We start from the raw sequence: 26,820 nt of genomic DNA on the forward strand, positions 1-26,820 counted from the left end.
CAGCATTCATCATTATCACACTTTTAACCCCACCTAGTGATGTGAAACTGTATGGCAATGCTGGTGAGTGCTGGCAAGTGGCATTCCAGGATTTGGTCACTGATGTTTAATGGGAGGACAGAATCATTAGGTTACAGCTGATTTACAGCTGATAATGAATTTTTTCAAGAAATTAAGTTGTGACCCATCTATGTATCTATTAATCAAGATTCCTCAGTCTCAATAGGGAGGATAATAAGTTTAGTTTTTGTTTGTTTTTGAGACAGAGTCTTACTCTATCACCCAGGCTGGAGTGCAGCGGCTCAATCCCGGCTTGCTGCAATCTCCACCTCCTGGGTTCAAGCAATTCTCTTGCCTCAGCCTCCTGAGTAGCTGGGATTACAGGCATGCACCACCACACCCAACTAATTTTTGTATTTTTTTAGTAGAGATGGGGTTTCACCATGTTGGCCAGGCTGGTCTCGAACTCCTGACCTCAAGTGATCCAACTGCCTCAGCCTCCCAAAGTGCTGGGATTACAGGCATGAGCCACCATGCCCAGCTAGTTTACGTTTTCTTTGTTTTAATTTTGTTCTGAATGAACAAATAGAAAACAACTTGCTGATTAGTCACTGTGTTGTAGTAATTATCATTTATTTCCACACCCCCCTTCTAGATAGACAACCATGTCATAACAGGATCTAGAGTATATGTAGTCTGGTCCAGAGACAGAAGATAGGAGGTTAACCAGATCAGAATCATTCATTCAAGGATCAGAGTTAAATAACCAGCCACGGGTCAGATATAGAATGTTAGACATTCAATTTTCAAGATTTTCAGCAACAAAGTCTCCTTATCAGTGGATTACTGACCCATTACAGGAATACCTTGATAGTATTAAACAAGAAAGGTGCTGAAGATTAACCAAATTCCCACATTTGCCTCTTAGTGCTGCCTCTTTGGCCAGGGCAAAGCCAAGGTCAGATGCAAGGCTGACCCTGATAGGTATGTGACTCTTGAATACACTCTCTTAGCAATGGGGAGTCAAGGGAGCTCCATGAGTGACAGTCTGTGTATGTTTCAGTGAAGTTCATCTCTGAATGGACAATGCTGTCTCACAGATTGATGCTATTATGGTTTTGTTTATGTGTAGATAATATTCTGCAGACATTTATCTTTTGTTTTAACTTAAATGGCTGCAAACAAGTCTGTTGAAACACCAGGAAATAAGTAATTATATATAAATGTGTTTTAAAAAGTTAAGCATGCAGTGGGCCAACGTAAGTCAGCATATATTAACATTGCTTAGGGGGCAAATGTGATTCTGGAACATAAAACTAGGAACATAGCATGAAGTTTGTTTTCCTGCACACATCATTTACCTATATATTTTTAGAACAACCATTCCATGCCAGGTAATGTAGTATATGCTCACAGTATACAGACATAAGACTCAGCCTTTTCTCAAGGAGCTCAGGACATAACAACTTCTCTGTGGGCCACTTCTAGACTCCTGTGTTTCTGTTCCTTTCAGCTTACAAGAATTCTAAAAGAGTGATATGGTTTGGATATTTATTGCTGCCCAAATCTCATGTTGAATTGTAATCCCCAGTGCTGGAGGTGGGGCCTGGTGGGAGGTGTTTGGTCATGGGGTGAATCCCTCATGGCCTGGTGCCATCTTCATGACAGTGAATTCTGGCAAGATCTGATCCTTTAAAAGAGTGTGGCACCTCCCACCTCCACTCTCTCTTGCTCCTGCATGTGACGTGCCTGTACCCCGTTTGCCTTCTGCCATGATTGGAAGCTTCCTGAGGTCTCTCCAGAAGCAGATGCTGCTATACTTCCTGTACGCCTATGGAACTGTGAGCCAATTAAACCCCTTTTTAAATAAATTATCCAGTCTCAGGTATTTCTTTGTAGCAATGCAAGAACAGCTTAATACAAAGAGGAAATAAAAATTTGAGATACATGAAAAAGAAATCAATTAATTAGTTTAAAGTTAGTTTAATTGTTAATTGGAGGAAAGATACAGAGATTGTATCCTATAGTTTTTCTTCCTTCATACTTAAAGGAGGGTTCTAAGTATGCAATCAGAGAAAGATATTAAGATAGAACAGATGTAAAGACATTCGCTTTCTGACCTTAAAGCTGTGAAAAGATTTATTTATCTATTACATGTATCTTATATGTGTGTGTATATGTGTTTGTGACCCTCCGAAGTGTGTATGTCAAATTCCTAAGCCCTAGTATTTCAGAATGTGACTAAATTTGGAGACAGATTTTTAAAGAGATAATGAAATAAAATGAGATAATTAGAGTGGGCCCTAATCCAATGTGGTTGGTGTCTTTCTAAGAAGATGAGACTAGGATGCAGACAGTTACAGAGGGAAAATCATGTGAGGATACAAAGGGAAGATGGCTATCCACAAGTCAAAGACAGCGGCCTCAGATGAAACCAACCCTGCCAACACCTTAATCTCAGACTTCTAGCCACGACTATGAGAAAATAAATTTCTATTGTTTAAGCCACTCAGTGTATAGTACTTTGTTTTGGCAGCCCTAGCAAATGAATACAAACACAGTACCCAAATATAAGGACCTTAGTTCTAAAGATTTTAAGAACCCAGAAACTGCACACGTGTATCAGGGCTAGTTTAGAAAGAAATATTCTCAGGTGCTGGATCATACTGGGCTTGTGAAGCTCAATGACAGGATGAAAAACAATCCTGGCTGAATAGCTATGTGGATGTGAAGTGCTCTATGTCCTTAGTAGCTCATTGACTCAGTGAATAGTTTTTAAGCTCCTGCTATGTGCTAGGTATTGAACTAGGCAAGGAAAAACAAGAATTTGTCCTCAAGGCACTAGTTACTGTTGGTGGCAGCTGCAGTGTGAGAAGTCTTCTGAGTAACGTGAACAGAGCACCTAACTGAGCAAGGGGGTTGTTCCAGGTCTATATTCCCACTATCACTGGGCTACACTTGGTATTTTTTGTTTATTTCTCTTAAAGCCTTCTTTTTTATTATTGACCTACTCTTTTTTATTTTATTTTTTATCTTTTTCTAAGTGGCTAAATACTGGATATCAACACTGGATTTGTAGTAGTTCAGTTAGGCTCCTAGGAAGTCATTCAGAGAACATGTTGCAGTGAATCAGACTGTGTTAACTCTGACCTAGAGTGTTATCGTCTGTCTGGCTCAATTCCAGAAGAGAGAACCTCCTCCTGTGACCTCTTCCCCCGTATTTCAGGCCATAAATAGGTGCTGGGGCCCTGCCAAGTTGGGTCACTGTGGTTCATGAGGGACTATCAGTTTCTCACAAACATTACACAGCTGCAAAATTGCTATGCCACCCAAGGTGACTCATAAAATCTGCCCCTCTTAAAAAGGGAATATGAGAAATGTCACCTCCTGGCTACCACAATAATGTAATTAAGAGTTCTGGTTCTCCGCTGACTACCCACAAGAGTCCTTAGAGGAACCACACAGGAAATCTGGGAAACCTAACACTCTGATTCCAAGGCAAGTGTTAGGAAGCAGGGTAGAACTTCTGGGTATTTTAGTCTAGGATTGTGATAAAATATAAATGATGTTTGATATTTATTTGTATTAGTCAGGGTTTTCTAGAGAAACAGAACCAATAGGATATATATACACACACACACACACACATATATATACACACACATATATACATATATATACATATGTATATATACACATATATACATATATGTGTGTGTGTGTGTGTGTGTGTGTAAATGTGTGGTGGGGCAGAGGGAGGGAAAAAGAGAGAATTATTCTAGTTATTTTAAGGAATTTGCTCACATAATTATGGGGTCTGGTATGTTCAAAATCCACAGGGCAGGGCGGGAGGAGAGAAACTCAAACAGGATTTCTATGTTGCAGTCTTGAAGCAGAATTCTTTTTTCTGTGGGAAGCCTCAGTTATTAAGAGGCCCTCAACTGATTAGATAAGACCTACCCATATTATGGGACGTAATCTGCTTTACTTAAAAAATCTACAGATTACAAATGTTAATTACATCTACAAAATACCTTCACATCCCATCTAGACTAGTGTTTAACCAAAGAAAAGGGCACCATAGCCTAGCCGAGATGACACATAAAATGAACTGTCACACCACTTAGAGCTGAAAGAAGTAATTGGAAGCCTTTGTCATGTTATTGGGGAATAAAGATTTCAAGGAAGTTAACTTGTCACTTCAGATTTCTCTCTCTTTGAATACCTTCAGTTTTGGGGTTTAGAGTCACTTTTCACAAGGCCAGCAAGTTCATCTTTGGATAACTCTCATAGTTGACAAATCCTTGCTTGAATATGTTTAACCCCAATTCTTCTCCCTATAACTATAATGCCTTAAATGCAGCCCTACCCCTTGGAACAACATTAAGCAGGATGAAGACCAATTTATCTTAAATAATGTCCCAACGTATCTGTATGGAATATTCATTTTGTTTGATTCTTAGTTTAGGAGTGGGGGATAAAGAAGGTTCTGTGGTCACATAAATTTGGGAAACATTGCTTACATGCTGTTTCTTTGGAAGACACAAAGAAACCAACTAAACTAAACTGTAACCTGGCACTTCTCATATACCTGACCTTGGAAAATCCTCTTTCTTCTTTTTAATATCATCCTATGCAATAGACATTGAAAATTTCTACAAGTCTCTCTGACACCAGCCTTTAGTTTAGGTGCTCCATCCCTCCAGTTGGTCTGCATCGTGGTTGTTGTATCAGTTAGCTGTGTTTTGGAGCAAACCACCCCAATCTTTAGTAGCTTAAAATAATAGCCATTTATTATTTCTCCCAAGTCTACGGTTCACTGGGTGATACTGCTGTCTGAAATGGTTTTGACTGATCTCAACTGGGTTTACTTACGCATCTTCAGCCAGCTGGTGAGTAGGCTAGAGGATGGGTGGTCTAGTGTGGCCTTGGCTGGGATGACTCAGCCCTATTTTATGTGTCTCTCACACCCTTTCACCAGGCTAGCCTTGGATAGTAGTCTCATTGCAGTGACAGGGGTTGAAGAGAGAAAATGGAGACATGCAGGCAAGCACTTTTCCAAGTCTCTCCTTGCATCAAGTTTGCTGAAATTCTGTTGGCCAAAACAAGTCACTTGGGGCAAGCTCAGAGTCACAGTGACATGGCACCACAAAGTTACAGGGCAAAGGGTGAGGATATGGGGTGACCATTAATTGAGGCCATTAGCTATATTCATCTAATACAGTTATCAAATGCAAATCTGAGAAATGGTGCTGAAATGGCTACAACAGAATTAACAGAGGAAGCATAGTAAAAATGCAGGTCCTCCGATCTCTACCCTTCAGACATGCACAGGGTAGGATTGGTCACCCACAGTTTTAAAAACTCCTTAGGTAACACTGATGATGAGCCAGGTTTGGAAACACCTGGTTTGGACCCCTCTTTTGTTAAACAATGTTAACTAAGCTTGTGCAATTATAAATTCCATAAGGGATGTAGAAAGAGGTTTAAGATGAAGATGTTGGTGCTTCTTCCTAATGAGCTTCTAGTCTCAGGCAAATAAGACAGTAAGATAGATAGCAACAGGTTAGCTTTTAATCCCGTTGCTGCCATGACTCTTTCCTGGCCTAAAAATCTGTCCTGGCTCGTGGGATCCCTGCAGTTAGATCATTTATACAAACTGTGACTAACACATTTTATTCTGGGTGTGTGTGTGCCATGCCCTCTATCAAGAGAAGCAGCTGCAGAAGAGGGACTGAGCCCAAGTTAATCCTAATATAGCCAGACTTAAAAGGGACGGGGAATAGATGATTACCACCCCAGAGACTGAGGATCCCAAGAAGTCAATGGAGTAACTGTTGTAAGGGTGTTGATTGTGAAAACACATTAATATCAAGCATTATCTGAACCTGAATAAAATCAAATCTCCCAAATATGTATACAACTTTTTCCCACAAATATATTTATATGTTGTTATGATTAGTAACATACAGGTATTGCTGAATTCATTATATCTAGTTATTTGTGTGTGTATATATGTATTTATATATCATTTCAGTCAACAGTTAATGAAGATAGAATAACTAACAGCTTGTGGAAGTTCATATAATTTTTTACATTCACAAGTTGGACACTTATTGGGCGGCTCTGGCTGCCATAACAAAATAACATGACTGAGTGGCTTAAATAACAATTTATTTTCTCACAGTCCCGAAGGCTGGAAGTCCAATATCGAAGTTCCAAGAGGGTCGATTTCTGGTCAGGCCCCTCTCCCTGTCTTGCAGATGTCTGCTTTCTTTCTGTGTCTTCACATGACTTTTTCTCTGTGTATTCATGGGCAAAGCATTAGCTCTGGTGTCCTTTCTTCTTCTTAGAAGGACATCAGTCTTATTGGATTTGGGCCCCAGTGATCTCATTTAAACTTAATTATCTTCATAAAGGCCCTATCTCCAAATATAGTCACATAGGGATTAGGTCTTCAAACATGAATTTTGGGGGAACACAATTTAGCCCTTAACAGGAATCATTGTGTTAAACTATTGCTGAGTATAAAATGCCCTCACTCCTTGCTGTTGCCATTTGGGATCTCCTCCAAGATATGATTTGGCCCCAGAAGCTTTCCTACTCATTTCTTCAGAGTGATGGCTCTCGAATATTTTTGGACTATAGCCGTCCCAGTGGTTCAAAAGACCTCTTGACTCTCTACCTTATGTGTTCAAACTAGATTATATAAAGCATTGAGGCCCAAAATATGTGGATTTTATGCCTACTTTAAAATAGTAAGCTTGTGTATAGATTTTGCATTCTAGAATGCTGCAATATAAGTTTAATCAAATAATTTGCAGCTAAAAAAAGGCAAGCAAAATTTCTTCACATCAGCAATAAACATACTGCTATACAGGCATACATTTCATATCTTCTTGATCAATAAAGGCATAGTTGATTAATATTTGAATTGCAATGCCTTTGTGTCTCAGTATATAGCTCCTGGAGCATTTTAGTTTCCTAGTCTGTATATGTGTTTCACTGAAACCTAAGAGAACAAATATTATTGGCATAGTGGTTAAGAGCAAGGGATCTGGAGCAAGAGTCAGCAAACTGTGGCCCAGACACCAAATCCTGCCTACTGTCTGTTTTTGTAAATAAAGTTTTATTGGAACACAGCCATACCAATTTGTTTATGTAATGTTTAAGGCTGCTTTGGGGCTACAACATAGTTCAGTAGGGACCCTACAGTCTACACAGCCCCAAATACTTAGTATCTGGCCAAAAATTTACAGAAACAGTTTGCTGACCTCCAACCTACCATGAAGATCCCTGAGTTTGGGTCCTGCTTCCGCAGTGTCTAGCTGTATGATCATAGGCAAGTTGTCTAGTTTCTCTGTGCCTTAGTTTCCTCATCTGTAAAATGAGGATGATATTATTATCTGTCTTGAAAGGGTGTTAAGAGCAACAAATGAACATGTGAAGATCTCAGCCTAGGGCCCAGACTAAACACTCAAATAGTAGTTGTTATGAACTGAACAACCCTGCACAAACTAAATCCATAATGAAGATGCTCAACTGAGAGGAATTTATAATTAAAAAGAAAAATTAGCAGTGATTAAAAACCTGACCAACTCAAATCAACAGCGGTGAGGCTCCTCCCTAAGTACCGTTTCTAAAAATTTGCAGGAATTCTATTTATATGTGGGGCATGCCCAGTGGGAGCTTTTGAACATTGGCAAGTATTGCTTGGCACTAAGCCATTTTAGGAAAATATAGAATAAATCCTTGGTAAATTCAGGCAATATACTAAGTTTAGTCTATTTAGTAACCCTTAATAATTCACCAAGGATGTACCAGTAAATAGCCCCTAGCTATTCCCAAAAATAGAACTCAGTAGAATTAAATTGTATTTTTAGTTCTGTTCATAGCCTACCAGCTTATTTTGAAACTGTCTAACCCTAACTCTTTTCTGACTGGATGATGAGCAGCCATCTGGTACATGGATTCAATGAAACCATTCATGGATTCAATCCCTAGTTATATTATCTGCTTGATTCTCTCTTACAGTCACTGGTTGTACCTTTCACCATAAGTGGCTGTGGGAAATTGGCCCCCGAGGAAGATTAAATAGTATTACTAGTAGTTAGGTAAGCGTAAATATTTTAGCCCCACTGGAAAATATCTTTCAGTGATGAATGGTACATCAGTAGCATCATGGTTTGTTAAGGGAATTTCATAATCCAAGGGAGAAGGCCTGAAGAGATTGCTCCCCAGTCTACCAGTGGGTTATGTAAGGTCATTGGCAGTTCTTTACATAAGGGGTTAGTTTTGCAATTGTATGTATAACACTGGAAATAGCGGTCTTAAAAAAAAAATAGATGCTTAATTAGGAGTAGGAAGTGTGAATAGAAAGTTTCTTGTCTAAGGCCAGGTGCGGAGGCTCATGCCTGTAATCCCAGCACTTTGGGAGGCCAAAGTGGGAGGACTGCTTGAGGCCAGGAGTTTGAGACCAGCCTGAGCAACTTAGCAAGACTTCATCTTTACAAAAAACTAAAAAGTAAATGGATGTGGTGGCATAAGCCTGTAGTCCTAGCTACTTCAGAAACTGAAGTAGAGGATCGCTTGAGCCCAGGAGTGCAAGGTTGCAGTGAGCTATGATAGCCACTGTGCTCCAGCCTGGGTGAGTGTGAGACCCTGTCTCTAAACAATAAGAAAAAAAATGTGTCTTGTCTAATCTGCTGGTTGTTTGGATCCTTATCACTGTCTGAAGTCTCTTTATGAAGTTTCAAAATGAAACACAAATAGTCATTAACTTGTGAGCATGACTACAAAAAGTCCTCAAGAATGGTTACTCAGAGGCATGGCACACAGTTGTGATGGTTAATACTGAGTGCCAACTTGATTGGATTGAAGGATGCAAAGTATTGATCCTAGGTGTGTCTGTTGAGGGTGTTGCCAAAGGAGATTAGCATTTGAGTCAGTGGACTGGGAAAGGCAGACCCACCCTTAATCTTGGTGGGTACAATCTAATCAGCTCCCAGCACAGCCAGAATAAAAAGCAGGCAGAAGAACATGAAAAGACTATACTGGCTTAGCCTTCCAGCCTACATCTTTCTCCTGTGCTGAATGCTTCCTGATCTTGAACATCAGATTTCAAGTTCTTCAGCTTTGGGACTCAGACTGGCTTCCTTGCTCCTCAGCTTGCAGATGGCATATTATGGGACCTTGTGATCATGTGAGTTAATGCTACTTAATAAACTCCCATATATATATATATATCCTATTAGTTCTGTCCATCTGGAGAACCCTGACTAATACAACAGTTAATGCTAATTGTATTTTCTTTTTCAGACATTAAATAGATTTTTAACAGACTTCTTTTGAGAAGTTTTATGTTCGCAGCAAAATTGATTAGATGGTACAGAGATTTCTGATATGCCCCTATTCCCACACATGAATAGCCTCACCCATTATCAACATCCCTCGCCAGAGTAGCACATTTGTTACAGTGGATGAACCTACATCATTATCACCCAGAGTCCATAGTTTACCTTTGGGTTGACTCTTGGTGTTGTACATTCTATGGTTTTGGACAAATGTATAACATGTATTCATCATTAGAATATCATATAGGGTAGTTTCCCTGCCCTAAAAATCTTCTGTGCTCTACCTATTTATCTCCCCTAGCTTTTTGAAACAACTGATCTTTTTACTGTCTATAGTTTCACTTTTTCCAGAATATAATATAGTTGAAATCATACAGTATATAGTCTGTTCAGATTGGCTTCTTTCACTTATTAATATTCATTTAAGTTTCTTTCATGTCATTTCATAGTTTGATAACTCATTTATTTTTAGTGCTGAATAATATTACATTGTCTGATTTAGGACAGTTTATCCATTCACCCACTGAAGGATATCTTGGTAGCTTCCAAGTTTTGCAAATTGTGCATTAAGCTGCTATCAATATCCATGTGCATGTTTTATGTTGACGTAAGCGTTCACTTCCTTTGGGTAAATATCATGGAGCATGATTGCTGGATCTTATGATCGTATGATTAGTTTTTTAAGAAACTTCCAAATTGTCTTTCAAAGTGGATGTATTTTGAATTCCCACCAGCAATAAATGAGAGCTCTTGTTGCTCTACATCTTTGCCAGCATTTGGTGTTACCAGTGTTCTTGATTTTGGCCATTCTAATAGGTGTGGAGAGGTATCTCATTTTCGTTTTCATTTTATTGATGGCACAGGATGTAGAGCATCTTTTCCTATGCTTATTTTGCCACCTGTATATCTTCTTTGGTAAGGCATTTTTAAAAGTATTTAAACCTTTTTCTTTGTTTTTTGAGACAGTTTCTTTCTTGTTGCCCAGGCTGGAGTGCAATGGTGTGATCTCGGCTCACCTCAACCTCCACCTCCTCGATTCAAGTGATTCTTCAGCCTCAGCCTCCTGAGTAGTGAGGATTACAGACAGGCACCACCACGCCTGGCTAATTTTGTACTTTTAGTAGAGATGGGGTTTCTCCATGTTGATCAGGCTGGTCTTGAACTCCTGACCTCAGATGATCCACCCACCTCGGCCTCCCAAAGTGCTGGGATTACAGGCATGAGCCACCGCACACGACCATATTTAATCCTTTTAAATTTTTAATTTTTGTGGGCATATAGTAGGTATATATCATTATAGGCAGTACATGAGTTGTTTTGGTATAGATATGCAATGCATAATCACATCATGGTAAACAAGATATCCATCACCACAAGCATTTATCCTTTGAGTTACAAACAATCCAATTATATTCTTTCAGTTATTTTAAAATGTACAATTGAATTATTATTGACTATAGTCCCCCTGTTGTCCTATCAAATATTGGATCTTATTCATTCTAACTATTTTTTTGTACCCATTAACCATCCCCAGTATCCCACGTCACTACCCTTCACAGCTTCTGGTAACCATCATTCTATTCTCTATCTCCATGAGTTCAATTGTTTTAATTTTAAGCTCCCACAAATAAGTGGGGACATGCAAAGTTTGTTTTTCTGTGCCTGGCTTATTTCACTTTACATAATGACCTCCAGTTCCATTTATGTTGTTGCAAATGACAGGATCTCATGATTTTTTATGGCTGAATAGCACTCCATTGTGTACATGTACCACATTTTTTAAATCCATTCATCTGTTGATGGACACTGAGCTCGCTTCCAAATCTTGGCTATTGTGAATAGTGCTGCAATAAACATAGGAGTGCAAATAGCTCTTTGATATACTGATTTCCTTTCTTTTGGGTATATACATAGCAGTGGGATTGTTGGATCATATGCTATCTCTATTTTAGTTTAATTTAATTTAATTTTAGTTTTAGTTTTAGGGGTACATGTGCAAGTTGGTTCTATGGATAAATTGCATGTCATAGGGGTTTGGTGTACATGGTATGTTGTCACCAAGATAATAAGCATACTACCTGATAGGCAGTTTTTCTATCCTCAGCTACCTCCCACCCTCCACCCTCAAGTAGGCCCCAATGACTGCATAAACAAACTAACAAACAAGCAAAGAGAAAATTAATTTAAAAAAACCTATACTTTAACTTCATCCCTCTGCTTTTTAACTTTTCGTTGTTTCAATTTATATTTTATTGTATTGCCTATGTCTTGAAAAGTTACTGTAATTTTATCATTTCATCTTTTAGTCTTTTTACTTAAGATATGAGTAGTTTGCACACCACAATTACAGTGCTAGAATATTCTGTGTTTTGTTCTGCACTTACTAATACCAGTGAGTTCTGTATCTTCAGATGATTTCTTATTGCTCATTAACATCCTTTGCTTTCTGACTGAAGAACTCCCCTTAGCATTTCTTGTGGGACAGGTCTGGTGTTGATGGAATCCCTGAGGTTTTTTTTGTCTAGGAAAGTCTTTATTTCTCCTTCATGTTGGAAAAATATTTTTGCTGGATAAACTATTCTAGGGTAAAATAGAACTTTTTTTTCCTTCAGCACTTAAAATATGTCATGCTACTCTCTCCTGGCCTATAAGGTTTCCACCGAAAAGTCTGCTGCCAGACATATTGGAGGTCCATGGTATGTTATTTGTTTCTCTTGCTGCTTTTAGGATCCTTTCTTTGTCCTTGACCTTTGGAAGTTTGGTTATTAAATGACTTAAGGTAATCTTTTTTGGATTAAATCTGCTTAGTGTTCTATAACCTTCCTGTACTTGAATATTGATATCTTTCTCTAGTTTTGGGAAGTTTTTTGTTATTATCTCTGAATGAACTTTTTACCCATATCTCACTCTCTACCTCCCTTTTAAGGCCAGTAACTCTTAGATTTGCCCTTTTGATGCTACTTTCTAGATCTTGTAGGCCTGCTTCATTGTTTTTTTATTCTTTTTTCTTTTGTCTCCTCTGTATTTTCAAATAGTCTGTTTTCAAGCTCACTAATTCTTTCTTCTGCTTGGTAATTTCTGCTATCAAGAGACTCTCATGCATTCTTCAGTATATCAATCGCATTTTTCAGCTTCAGAATGTCTGCTTGATTCTTTTTTAATTATTTCAGTCTCTGTTAAATTTATCCGATAGGATACTGAAATCCTTCTCTGTGATCCTCAACACAGCTATTTTGAATTATCTGTCTGAAAGGTCACATATTTGGCTCTCCAGGATTGGTCTCTGGTGTCTTATTTAGTTCGTTTGGTGAGATCATGTTTTCCTGGATGGTCTTGATGTTTGTGGATGTTTGCTGGTGTCTGGGCATTGGAGAGTTAGGTATTTATTGTAGTCTTTGCAGTCTTGGCTTTTTTTATACCCATCCTTCTGGAGAAGGCTTTTCAGATATTCAAAGGGACTTGGGTATTGTTATCTATGTTTTTGGCCACCGCAGCCATGTCTGCATTGGGGATGCACCACATGTCCAGTAACGCTGTGGCTCTTGCAGCCTTGTAGAGGTATTGCCATGGTGGTCTTCGATAGGATCCAGAAGAATTCTCTGTATTACCAGGCAGAGACTATTATTCTCTTCTCTTACTTTCTCCCAAACAGAGTCTTTCTCTCTTTCTGTGCTGAGCTGCCTGGAGCTGGGGGAGGGGTGACACAAACATCTTTGTGACGACCACTAGGACTGTACTGAGGCAGACCTGAAGCCAGCACAGCACTAGTGTCACCCAAGGCTCACTATAACCACTACATGGCTACTGCCTATGTTTACTCAAGACCTTAGGGCTCTACAATCAGCAGGTGGCAAAGCCAGCCAGGCTTTTGTTCTTCCCTTCAGGGTGATGAGTTCCCCTTGGCCCTAGGTAGGTCCAGAGGTGCCATCTGGGAGCAGGGCCTGGAGTCAAAAACCTTAGGAATCTACCTGGTGCTCTGTTCTCCTGCAGCTGAGCTGTCACCCAAGCAACAAGAAAAAGTCCTTCCCACTTTTATCTCCCCTTTCCACAAACAGAGGAGTCTCTCCCTATGGCCACCACTGCTCCAGACACATGGGAAGCACTGCCTGGCTACTGTCAATGTTTACTCAAGGCTCAAGAGCTCTTCAGTTGGCTTGTGGTGAATGCTGCCATTCCTGGAACTCTTCCTTCAGGGAAGTGGGCTCCCCTTTGGCCCAGAGCAGGTCAGAAATTCTGTCCAAGAGCTAAGGCCAAGGCTGTCCCTTAGCCTCAGAGACCCTAAGATCCTGCTTGGTACCCTTCTGTGGCCAAGCTGGTACCTATGCTGCAAGACAAAGTCCCCTTTACTCTTTCTTCTGCTTTTCTCAATCAGAAGGAGGCTCTCCTTGTAGCCACCACAACTGGTCCATCTTAGAGTTAAACACAAGACCCATGGCAGGTACTGCCTGGCTACTGCTGCTGATTATTCAGGGCCCATGGGCTCTGTAGTCAGCAGGTGATGAATCCAATCAGGATTGTGTCCCTCCCTTCAAGGCAGCAGATTCCCTTCTGGCCCAGGGTATGTCTAGAAATGTCATCTTAGAGCTAGGGCCTGGAATGGGTGCCTCAGGACTCTGGCCAGTGCCCTATTCTATTGTGGCTGAGCTGGTATCCAAGCTGTAAGACAAAGTCTTCTTTATTCTTCCCTCTCCTCCCCACAAACAGAAGGAAAGAGTCTCTTTCAGAGGCTGCAAGCTGCACTGTGCAGGGTTGAAGGAGAGATAGCACAAACACTTTCTTGGCTGCCCCAGATGGTATTGCACTTAGTCACATGCTTCCCAAGTCCACTGGCTCTGAGCCCAGCACAGCATTAGGATTTGCCTAGGAATTGCTGTTCTTGTGGCCTAGACTGCATTTCACTTTTATTTAGGACCCCAGAACACTTTAGCCTGTGATGGTGAGGCTTGCTGGAACTTGAGTTTTGACCATTGAGATGGACAATTTTTTTCTGGCTAGGGGTGGTCTAAACGTTCCCTCTGTGGACATCAGCTGAGTTCTTCCCAGTGTTGCTTTCCACTGTAACAGGGCAGCACTGAATTCCAATGTAAATTCCCTAAATTACTGCGCTCTCCCTCCTCCAACACACATATTCTCTTTTTGTGCTACACGGCTGCTGCCAGGGGGTGTGGGAGGGGTGGCATTGGCAGTTCAAGACTGTCTTTCCTATCCTCTTCAGTGCCTCTTTCAATGATATAAAGTTCAAGCCAGGTACTGTGATTGCTCACCTGATTTTGTTCTTATGAAGGTGCTTTTTTTATGGAGATTGTTGTTAAATTTTGTGTTCCTTTGGAGGTCAATTGGTGGAGCCTTCTATTTGGAGATCTTGCTGTACCTCTCTAGATAATTTTTTAGTCAGGTTGTTTATTTTCTTATGGTTGAGTTTTAAGAGTTTTTTGTATATTTCAGATAATAGTTCTTTATCACATATATCTTTTCAAATATTTTCTCCCAGTCTGTGTCTTGCCATTTCATTTTCTTGACAATGTCCTTCATAGAGCAGCAATTTATAGTTTTAATGAAATCTAGCTTATTAATTATTTCCTTCGTAGTTCACGCCTTTGGTGTTGTATCTCAAAACTCATCTCAAAAACCAATGTTGTCTAGATTTTCTCCTATGTTATCTTCTAAAGATTTTATAGTTTTGTATTTTACATTTCAGTTTGCAACCTATTCACGTTAATTTTTCTGATGGGAGTAAGGTCTGTTTCTAGTTTTGTTTTGTATTGTTTTGTTTTGCATGTGGTTGTCCAGTTGTTATAGCACAACTTATTGAAAGACTGTCTTTTCTCCCTTGTAATAGCCTTTTTTCCTTTGTGGTCTATCTTGGTGAATTTTCCATGTGAGATTGGCGAGAGTGTACATTCTGCTGTACTGGATAAAGTATTCCATAGATGCCCATTATTTCCATTTAATTGATGGTATCGTTGAGTTCAGCTATACCCTTACTGATTTTCGGCCTGCTAGATCTGTTCATTCCTGATACAAGAGTGTTGAAGTCTTTAACTACAATAGTGGATTAATCTATTTCTCCTTACAGTTCTATCAGTTTTTGCCGCACATATTTTGACACTCTGTTGTTAGGTACATACATATAAGGATTATTATTTTTTTTGGTGAATTTATTCCTTTATCATTATGTAATACATTTTTTATCCCTAATAACTTTCTTTGCTCTAAAGTCTGCTCTGTCTGAAATTGATATAGTGAATCTCACTTTCTTTTGATTAGTGTAAGCATGTTATATCTTTCTTCATCCATTTACTTTTAATTCGCCTGCATCTTTATATTTAAAGTGAGTTTTTTCCAAGATGAAATATTCGAAATACCAGATAAAGAAATCAAAAGGTTGATTGTTAAGTTACTCAAGAAAATGCAAGAGAAAGGTGAAAACCAACATAAAGAAATTTAAAAAACAATTCAGGATGTGAATGAAAAAATTTTCTAAAGAGATAGATATTTTAAAGAAAAGCCAATCAAAATTTCTGGAAATGAAAGACACCTTTAGAGAATTACAAAATGCAGTCAAAAGTTTTAACAACAGACTAGACCAAGTAGAGAAAAGAATTTCAGAGCTTGAAGACAAGGCTTTTGAATTAAACCAGACAAAAATAAACAAAAAAATTAAAAGAAATGAACAAAGTTTCCAAAAAATATGGAATTATGTAAAATGGCCAAACCTAAGAATAATTAGTGTTCATGAAGGGAAAGAAAAAGCAAAAATTTGGAAAACTTATCTGAGGGAATAATAGAAGAAAACTTTCCTTGTTTTGCTAGAGATTTAGACATCCAAATACAAGAAGCTCAAAGACCTTCTGAGAGATTCATTGCAAAAAGATATCACCAAGGTGTATAGTCATCAGGCTATCTAAAATCAACACAAAGGAAATAATTTTATTTTTAAACTTTTATTTTAAGTTCCAGATACATGTGCAGGATGTGCAGGTCTATTACATAGGTAACCATGTGTCATGGTTGGTTGTTGAACAGATTATTTCATCACCCAGGTATTGAACCTAGTATCCATTAGTTATTTTTCCTGATCCCCTCTTTCCTCCATTCCCACCTCTGATAGGCCCCAGTGTGTGTTGTTTCCCTCTATGTGTCCCTGTGTTCTCATTGTGCAGCTCCCACTTATAAGTGAGAACATGCAATATTTGGTTTTCTGTTCCTCTGTTAGTTTGCTAAGGAATAACGACCTCCAGCTCCATCCATGACCCCTGCAAAGGACATGATCTCATTCTTTTTTTATGGCTGCATAGTATTCCATGATGTATATGTACCACATTTTCTTTATCCAGTCTATCATTAATGGGCATTTGGGTTGATTCTATTTCTTTGTTATTGTGAATAGTAATGCAATGAACATACATATGCATATGTCTTTATAATAGAATGATTTATATTCATTTGGGTATATACCCAGTGATGGGATTGCTGGGTCAAATGATATTTCTGTCTTTAGGTCTTTGAGGAATCACTACTCTTTCACAATGGTTGAACTAATTTACATTACCACCAATGGTGGAAAAGCATTCCTATTTCTCTACAACCTCACCAGCATCTATTATTTTTGGACTTTTTAATAATAGCCATTCTGATTTGTGTGTGACAGTATCTCATTGTGGTTTCAATTTGCATTTCTCTAATGATCAGTGATGTTGAGCTTCTTTTCATATGCTTGCTGCTGTATGCATGTCTTCTTTTTGAAAAGTGTCTGTGTTCTTTGTCTACTTTTTAAGGGGGTTGTTTTTTCTTGTAAATTTGTTTAAGTTCCTTATAGATGCAGGAGATTAGACCTTTGTCAGATGCATAGTTTTTGGGAAAAACTGAATGTTGGGAGAAGCCGAGGCAGGGCTTGCATGTCTGACATAATGTAAAAGAGTCTTGGAACATGTCCGGGATCCAGGGTCTAAAATGCCTTGTGGCCTTTGGAACACCAAGGCCTGTGCTAAAGGGTGGAAGGCTACCCTGACTCACCATAATCTAAGCCCAGGGCATAAAATCCCTTGTGGCTTGGATAGAATCCAGGGCTTGTGGCTCTGGAATGTGTCTAGACATGCTGGCTCCTTGCCCCTTGCTCTCCTGGGATCAATTGTATCTTTAGTTAAAAGAACCTCCTCTCCATTATCTCAAATAGCAGAGCAAATGCTAAACCGTCACAGCTGTAAAATCATGTGCTTAATGCAACACGCCCTTTTGACCCCCGCATTCTCACCACCTGTTTCTTTGTTAGATTACCAATAAATAGTGTGGGCTCCCAGAGCTCAGGGCCTTCACAGCCTCCACAATCATGATGGCCCTCTGGTCCCACTTTACTTCTCAAACTGTCTTTTTCTCAATCCTTTGACTCCGCCAGACTTGGCCGCCTCCACGACCTGGTGTTGGGTCTGATCACCCCAATACATAGTTTGCAAAAATTTTTTCCCGTTTTGTAGGTTGTCTGTTTCCTCTATTGATAGTTTCATTTGCCGTGCAGAAGCTCTTTAGTTTAATTAGATTCCATTTGTCAATTTTTGCTTTTGTTGCAATTGCTGTTGGTGTTATCATGAAATATTTGCTCATGCCCATGTCCTGGGTGGTATTGCCTATGTTGTCTTCCAGGGTTTTTATAGTTTTAGGTTTTACATTTAAGTCTTTAATCCGTCTTGGGTTAATTTTTTTATATGGTATAAGGAAAGGGTCCAGTTTCAATTTTCTGCTAATGCCTAAGCCAGTTCTTCAGCACCATTTATTGAATAGGGAATTCTTTCTGCATTGCTTGTTTTTGAGAGGTTTATCAAAGATCAGATAGTTGTGGGTGTGCAGTCTTATTTCTGGGTTCTCTATTCTGTTCCAATGGTCTATGTGTCTATTCTTGTACCAGTACTATGCTGTTTTGGTTACTGTAACCCTGTAGTATAGTTTGAAGTTGAGTAGTGTGATGCCTCCAGCTTTTTTGTTTCCTTAGGATTACCTTGGCTATTTGGGCTCTTCTTTTGTTCCATATGAATTTTAAAACAGTTTTGGGCCAGGTGCGGTGGCTCACACCTGTAATTCCAGCATTTTGGGAGGCCAAGGCGGGCAGATCACTTGAGGCCAGGAGTTTGAGACCAGCTTGGCCAACACAGTGAAGCCCCATCTCTACTAAAAATACAAAAGTTAGCTGGGCATGGTGGTGCACACCTGTACTCCCAGCTACTTGGAAGGCTGAGGCACAAGAATCACTTGAACCCAGAAGGTAGAGGTTGTAGTGAGCTGAGATTTTTCCACCGCACTCCAGCCTGGGTGACAGAGTGAGACTCTGTCTCAAAAACAAAAAAAAGGTTTTTCTAGTTCTCTGAAGAATGTCAATGGTAGTTTAATGGGAATAGCATTGAATCTGTAAATTGCTTTGGGCAGTATGGCCATTTTAACAACATTGATTCTTCCTATCTGTGAGCAGGAGAAGTTTTTTCATTTGTTTATGTCATCTCTGATTTCTCTGAGCCATGGTTTGTAGTTCTCCCTGTAGAGATCGTTCACTTCCCTTGTTAGCTGTGTTACCAGGTATTTGATTTATTTGTGGCAATTGTGATCTCACTTCTTTTTCAAACTTAAGAAGAGTTTTTGATGTTTTAGTTTGTTCAGCTTAATTTTTGTTAAGGTGGAATAGCAACTTCCAAGCTCCATACATGTAGGGCTGGAGTCCAAAAGTCTCCAATAGAGTTTTAAAAATTCCTATGGATGGTTCTTGCACAAAATATCCCACAGTAAAGTCTGGTCTTTTCTTCCTTCTGATGCTCTGTTGGCAACCTTTCTTTGGTCTGTGAGAATTTTGGCAATGCCCTCTTTCTTAGTTCTTTTCCTGTCTCTTCATTTTTTTCTAGTTCAGCCTCTTCCTGGAGATCTTCTTCCTTTGCTCTTCACCCTTCCCCAATTAATTTTTTATTATCCTGCATTTCTGTCTATGAAGATGCTTGGTAAACCCACCCCAACTTCTATTAAGATAAAGTGAAAATGAACCATCAATATCTATCTTTTTCTCTGGGTCAGAAAAGATTAGATAATGGATCATTGAGAATTTAAAAAAGATATAAATAAATGTATTTGTGGGTTTACAGTTCTTGTTTACTTTGCTTAGTTTGTAAAACAATATATTTTTTCATTATACAGGAAACATCTGTCTGTTGTAGGAAGTTTGGCAAAATAAAGAAATCTAATAAATAAAAACATAAGTACCATAACCCTACTGCCCATACATAACCACTGTTAATATTTTGCTATATTTCTTTCCCATCTTCTTCACACATTTATTAAGCACACATATACATACATAATTTATCTGTTTAAAAGTTACTTTATACTAATAGTTTATACATATACAGCATTTATTAGATACTGTGCTAAGCATTTTATGTACATTATTTTATTTAATCTTCACTATAATCAAATGTGATATAACCTACATTATTTCCATGCTAGAGATGCTGAAATAGGGCCCAGAGAATGAAATTATTTGACCAAGTTAATTAAGGACGACAAGAGTCCATGGTATTTATCCTATGCTAATTTGGTCACCATATTTATTTTATTAATAACAGATCTTAATATTCAAATTGAATTTATTAGTGATTAGAGGATTATTTTAAACCTAATGAGTTATTAGCTTTTAAATAAATAAATAATGTGTATTAATTGTAGCTCAAAATATTTAAATTTATAATTCTTAACAGAGTACCTTTCTTGTCTCTATTAAATGAGGCAGAGAATTACTACCCATGCGAAAGGCCACAGACTGAACTCCATTCTTGTCTTTAACCTTGTTTCTCCTTCCTTCTTTACTGTTCAACTAAACTGATGGATTTGTCACATGAAAAAAGAAGGAAGAGAAGTTGTCTCATGAACCCACAAACGATTCACATTCAATCTCCCCATCCCCTGCCTCCCTCTGAAACCCTGGTAAAGTGATCATGCACTGAGCACTATTAAATCCATTGCTTTATTTCTCATCCTACTCTCCTAGTATTTCCCCGATGGAATCACTCATGAAATAGGCAGAAGTTAAAGTTCTCAGCTGATTTAGCAATGTCTGACAAAATTGTGATTTCCATTATGATATGACGACGATTAATGTATATAGATATTTTATCGTTTATTCTGAATGCTACATTTTATCAGTATATAGCGTATATTTTTCTTATATCAGTGACTTATGTCTCATAAAATAACAGTCAACAAGACTATTAGAAGTTCTACCACACCCCCATCTAAAAATATTTGTGTGAGAAAATGTTTATCTGGGATCATTATATATGTGCATATGTACACTTTTATAACCTGCTTTCCCATGTAATGTTTTAGCAACTTATACTTTTTTTTTCTTTTTTTTGAGACGGAGTCTCGCTCAATCACTAAGGCTGGAGTGCAGTGGCGCGATCTCGGCTCACTGCACGCTCCGCCTCCCGGGTTCATGCCATTCTGCTGCCTCAGCCTCCCGAGTAGCTGGGACTACAGGCGCCCGCCGCCACGCCTGGATAATTTGTTTGTATTTTTGTAGAGACAGGGTTTCACCGTGTTAGCCAGGATGGTCTCGATCTCCTGACCTCGTGATCTGCCCGCCTCGGTCTCCCAAAGTGCTGGGATTACATGCGTAAGCCACCGCGCCCGGCCTAGCAACTTATACATTTTAAAGAGCTGCATAATTCTTGATCTCTTAGGTATGTTTATATTGTTTATGAGTATGTAATTTGTATCTATCTTGTAGATGAGCTTCAGGGAGCACTGCCACAGAATTTCCTCAAACGATGATGATTTGTTTACTAGATTTTCTGTAATATGTCAATACTGCTGCTTTTTACTAAGAAAGCAGAATGAATAACCATCCAAAAGAGTATTCTTGCAGAACCTGATTTCAAATGCTGAATAACAAGTTTAATTTAGAATCATAAGAATTTATGTTCTAAGGAATATGAGATATAAGATAAGATTATTGCTTTCAGTCCGTTCATTTTATGGATGAGGAAACTGAAATGATGGCTTGTCTAAGGTCACCAGCTAGAAGTGAAGTATCCTGCCTAGAAACAACTAAGCCTTCTGTAATATCTTAAAATAGAAGGCATTTATTTACTGTACTATTCCAGTTTTTTTGGATTTAAAGAAACTATCTGGAAGATGGAATACTTCACTAAATTAATGGTCTCTGAAACTGAATTTCTCACCCACCTCCTCACTGCTGCCTTCCACAAATTCTGCAACCAGGAGTGTGCAAGATGACCCAGTGGTTAAAATTCTGAACTACTTTTAGACTTTCAAAAAAAATTGCAGAAACAGTACAGAGGGTTTCGGTATGTCCTTGTGCCACTCCATTGTTAACGTCTTACATACCATAGTATAATTATTACAACAAGGAAATTAATATTAGTACAGTACCATAAACTAAAGATTTCAGTTGAACTTCACTTTGAAGGTTCCCATTCATGTCTCTTTGTTGTTGTTTCCAACATTCCACTTAGGATTCCATGTTGCATTTAGTTGTTATTTCTCTCTGGTCTCCTGTCGTGTGCAACAGCTTCTCCATCTTTCCTTGTCTTTCATGATTCTGACAGCTGGAACAGTACTGATTTGTTATTTTGCTGCACATCAGCTGATCAGTTCAGGCCATTTGGAATCTTCTCATGATTGAACTGAGATTATGCATCCCTGTCAAGAGTACCATAGAAATGGTGCCTCATCCTTCTAGGTGCATCAAATCATGGCCTTCATGATGTCAGCATGTATTGTTATTGGTGATATTGGTATTGATCACCTGGTGGAAATGGTCACCACTAGACTTTTCCACTATAAAGTTGCTATTCAAATGGCCAAAGATGGAAAAAATTAAGCCACAAAATACATAATGATAGTACTGGATTGTAGTCCATTAAAGAATATAAATATGAACCATGAGTTCATAGGGACACAAATAAATAATGGGTTGAATAGATATAGTCACTTCTCATTATTCATGGTAATTGTGTTTTATAAAGTCACTATGAACACTGAATTAGCGAATACTGACCCATTGCTCTTAGGGGAAATATAGCTTTAGATTTCTGTGAGCTATTGTCAACTAATCAATAGATAATCTTGCTTCATGTGTATTTCTGTTTAAAAACACCTTATTTAATATTTTTTGTTGATTCATTAACGTTGAACTCACCACCAACAGCACCATAACCCATGCCTGAATGAAGCTTCTCTAATGGATGTTATTTTCCTTGGCAGGCCTGTCATAGCCTTCTTGCACTTAGGAATACTAGTCAGCTAATCAGCATTATGCTTCAGGGCATTTTAAACAGCAAAATGACCAACAAAAGGCACAAAAATATGAAAAATATGGCACTCAATAGACTGCAAAAAGGGCACTTGTTTACAGGATGAGAGCTGAAACAAGAAGGGCAGAGTATCACCTTGTTTGATTTCAGCTGAGAACATGCACATTGAATTCTCAAAGTTTTTGCTGTTCTGTACACGTCTGTGAATGACCGAGAAAATGACATGAGTATTGATTTTCGGGTTACAAATAAATTTTAGCAAGCAGGTGAATTCTCAAATATGTAATCCATGAGAATAAAGATTGATTGCATATGGAGAAGTGGCAGCTCTCTTTTTTTTGCATAGAATTTCAATTAATAAATGTGGAAAGAATGAGAGAAAACTGCCCCAGGCCACCTCCACAGTGGTGATTGTTGCAGATGGATCCATCGACGTATGCTAGACACAGTGGGCAAAGGTTTGAGGAACAAAGAAATTTGCATAGTCTCAAAGTGTCTCCCTCAAGATGTTTGTTGACTACAGGGAGAAATACAGTAAATTTATGTTTATTGTAAATTTAATAAGTTGTAGGTTCTTTATTTTTCTAGCATTTATATAGCATTAACAGATGTTGACTAGCAAATACAGATAAATAGGTGGCATGTGCTCAAATTCTTGATAATAAGGGAGCCTCCATATTTTTTTATTGCACCTTCTTTGGATAATCAGCTAGTGTTGAGCCAAAGCTGTTAATTTATGTATAGTGGGAGAAAAGGCAAAGAAGTTGCTATTTTATCAAGGGTAGACTTGGGACTCTTAAGAACCACTTGCCTCTGTGAAATTATCCCAGGTAGAGGTAAGCACCTGTTCTTCAGTGTCCCACTATGACTATTTGAATAGCCTGGAAATATCTTCACACTAGAGAGTTGGTTGTGCACATGCTTGTCTCCTGCACGTGGTGTTTCCTGAGTGCAGGGGCTGCCTCTTTTATCTTCATATCTCCAGTAACAAGTACATTGACTCACATGGGTGTACTCAGTAAATGTTCATTGGGAATGGGATGGCATAGATGGGCTGGGATGATACCCTGGATCTGTTGGGCAACCCTCTCTCCATATTTTTCCAGAGGCATTTTTGTTCTTGCTGTATTTCTGGCAATGTTTCTTGCTAATGCTTATCTTCTGCCAATGATGAAAACAAGCAAACCCTCTAGTATTTCAAGGTACATGAAAATGAAGACAGACCTCTGTAAGTACATATTGTTCAAGGGAATTTTCTTATTCCATATGTCTAAGTTCAGCTGTGACCTTAAGTGCTTTATTTACACACTTGCCTTTATCTTAATAACAGTGGTACTGTTATCTCTGGAAGCAAAACAGATTGATGGCAGCATTAGTTAGAGATTTTATGAATCCGCTGAATAGAAAAAGCTTGCAGCAGTTCCAGGCTTGGTTCTGAGCATTTGTGGTTTCAGGTTGAACCAAATGTATTAGTCAGGGTAGCCAACTGATGTAACAAACAGTTCCAAAATTCCAGAGGCATAACATACCTATTTTCTTGTGTCTGAACAGTCCAGTGTAGGTGTTCCCAGTTGGGCAGTTTTTATCTTGGCAGAGTTTCAGGGACTCGGGCTTTTTCCATTCCATGGCTCTACCTTCCACCAGGTGCCCATGGTCTTCTTTCTTCAGCTGGTAGCTTTTATGGGCCAGGTCGAGAAGTAGTTTCTTGCCTTCTGCCCACATTCCTATGGATGTAAACGGATCACATTTCCACACCTAAATGCAAGGCATGCTGGGAATGTTGTCTAACTGCATTTCCAGGTGAGAAAGGAGATATTGTTTTGTGAACAACTAGCCAGTCTCTGTCCCCACAACTCAGCCTGGCATCTCTCCTCTCAATTCTCATGTCAGTTGTTTTACTTATTCTTCTTAAGACATTAACACTTTCTTCATTGTATTCATTCATTAAAATCCATTAACATCATGATGGGCTTCCACAGCATGCCAAATGATGGGAATTATAAAGAAAAATCAGGTGCAGGGCCTACCCTTGAACTCAATCTAGTTCAACCTTGTTTAGCTGTCACTGTATTTGGAAGTCATGAAGTACTTATTTTTAATTCAATCATCCAAAAAGAAAATAATATTATTGTGTGACTACCAATCCCACAAATTAAGTAATCTACTTAGATGTCCAAGTTTTTCCCAAACACTTATTTGCTTCTAATTCAGTTATTTATTTTGCCTTTTTGTAGTCTTTCTGGAAACAAGTAGAGGCAAATATCTAAGATTTAAAGAAAATATACAGGGACAAAACTTTAAATGTTGTCCCTAAATTTAATTCTTCTTGAAAATTTGGAAAAGGGTATTATTTAGTCTCAGTAGAAAATTAGAGAACAAAGAACCACTGGTCTAGTTTCTAGTCATCTGTGGACATGGTACTCCTGTTAGTGTGTAAGCAATGCAAATTTAGGGAACTTATCTAACAAAATATTTTTTTCTCTACCCCCCAAAACTCTATCCTTATTCACCTAACTCATCAAATCTTTTAAAAAATTATTACTTTTATAATTTTGAAAGTTTATTTGTTGTAGCAAAGGTTGAAAATATGGGTAAGCAAAAGATAAAAATTAGAAATGTTCATTATCCTACTTCCCATAGATAAATCCTGTTAAATTGATATGTGCATTTTCAGCCTTTTTTCTGCATATATCTGTGGATGTGTGACTACAGTATATGTAATCTCTACAACAATGAAATTATACTAAGCATATAGTTTATACTAAGCATATAGAATTTAGGAGAATAGCTGAGGACATTTTAGTTCTGAAAGCAATAGTGTAGCATGATGGTTCATTTCTCAGACCTGGGTTTAAATTAAAGTCAACATCATAATCATAATCATGATACAGATAATTTTGTATAAATGAAAATAGTTGTATTTGAGTCAGTAGTTCAAGCACTTCTTTGTGATATAAATGCAACACGAGTACCCATATATCCCAGCTTTGCCACTTACAAACTGCAATGCTTATGGCCTAGGTTTTCTTATTCATAAATGGGCATGATACTAGTATCTGCCCCACAGGGTTGTGGGGAGGATTATTGAGCCAATTCATATAAAGTGCCTGGTATATAGTAAATGCTCAGTAACTTTTGGCTATTATGAAACTGCGTATGAATTTAAAAACAGTAATCTTTCTTTTAAGTAGGCTGTAAATCAGTGGTTCTAAATCAGGAGTGATTTCTTCCATCCCACTACCTCGGGGACATTTGGCAATGTCTGGAGACATTTTTGGTTGTCCCATCAGTTGGTGATAGGAAGTTCCTACTGGCATGTACTGTGTAGAGGCTAGGGATGTGCTGAACATCCTACAGTGCAAGGGATGCACCCTCCCAACAGAGAATTATCTTGCCCAAGATATCAGTAGTTCTGAAGTTGAGAATCTCTGCTTTAAAGAAATGTGTATTTTATGCTATCATAGATGGAGGGGAATTTGCCATCAAAGTCACACAACTAGGAAGTTACCTTTCTGGTAATCAATCTACATGTTGAGAAAGATGTTAATAAATAGCCAATTCACCTCAATCTTTGTAGAGATCGAATGAAAGATTGCATTTAACTTTTGTATATTTATACACTATGTAAGTGTAAGTTAGAGCTAAACCTGTTTTCTTCTGCATTTTCTATTTCTTTTTATTATTGCCCCATTAAGGAGACTTTTAAGACTTAAAAAAATTGCCTCCTCTTCCCATGAAATTTTATACAACAGATATGGTATATATCTGTTTATGCAGTTGGATAGGGTTAAGGATTGGAGGATTACAAAACACTGTGATATCTAAGATATTTTTGCCCCCTAAGAACCAATTTTCATCCCTATGGGGAAATATTCTAAGTAAAAAAGGAGTGAATTCTAAGTGTTTTTGTTTTTTTAAGAATGATGCTTAAATTACTTATTCAATTAAAATTGGCTTAATATCTCCTGTTCTGCACTTTGAGATCATATTGAAAGAGCAATGGAAAAGTGAAAAATAATACTATTGATTTAAAGTGTTATAGAAATTTAAAATGGACAGCAATGCTCAGAGAAATGAATAGAGATTTAGTGAGTGCTGAAAATGCAAAAATAAAATCTGGTGAGGCCAGAAATAAAAGAAGTTGAAAAGGAGACGAA

The sequence above is a fragment of the Pongo abelii genome, chromosome 13, assembly GCF_028885655.2.
Source record: "Pongo abelii isolate AG06213 chromosome 13, NHGRI_mPonAbe1-v2.0_pri, whole genome shotgun sequence".
NCBI classification, from domain to species: Eukaryota; Metazoa; Chordata; class Mammalia; order Primates; family Hominidae; genus Pongo; species Pongo abelii.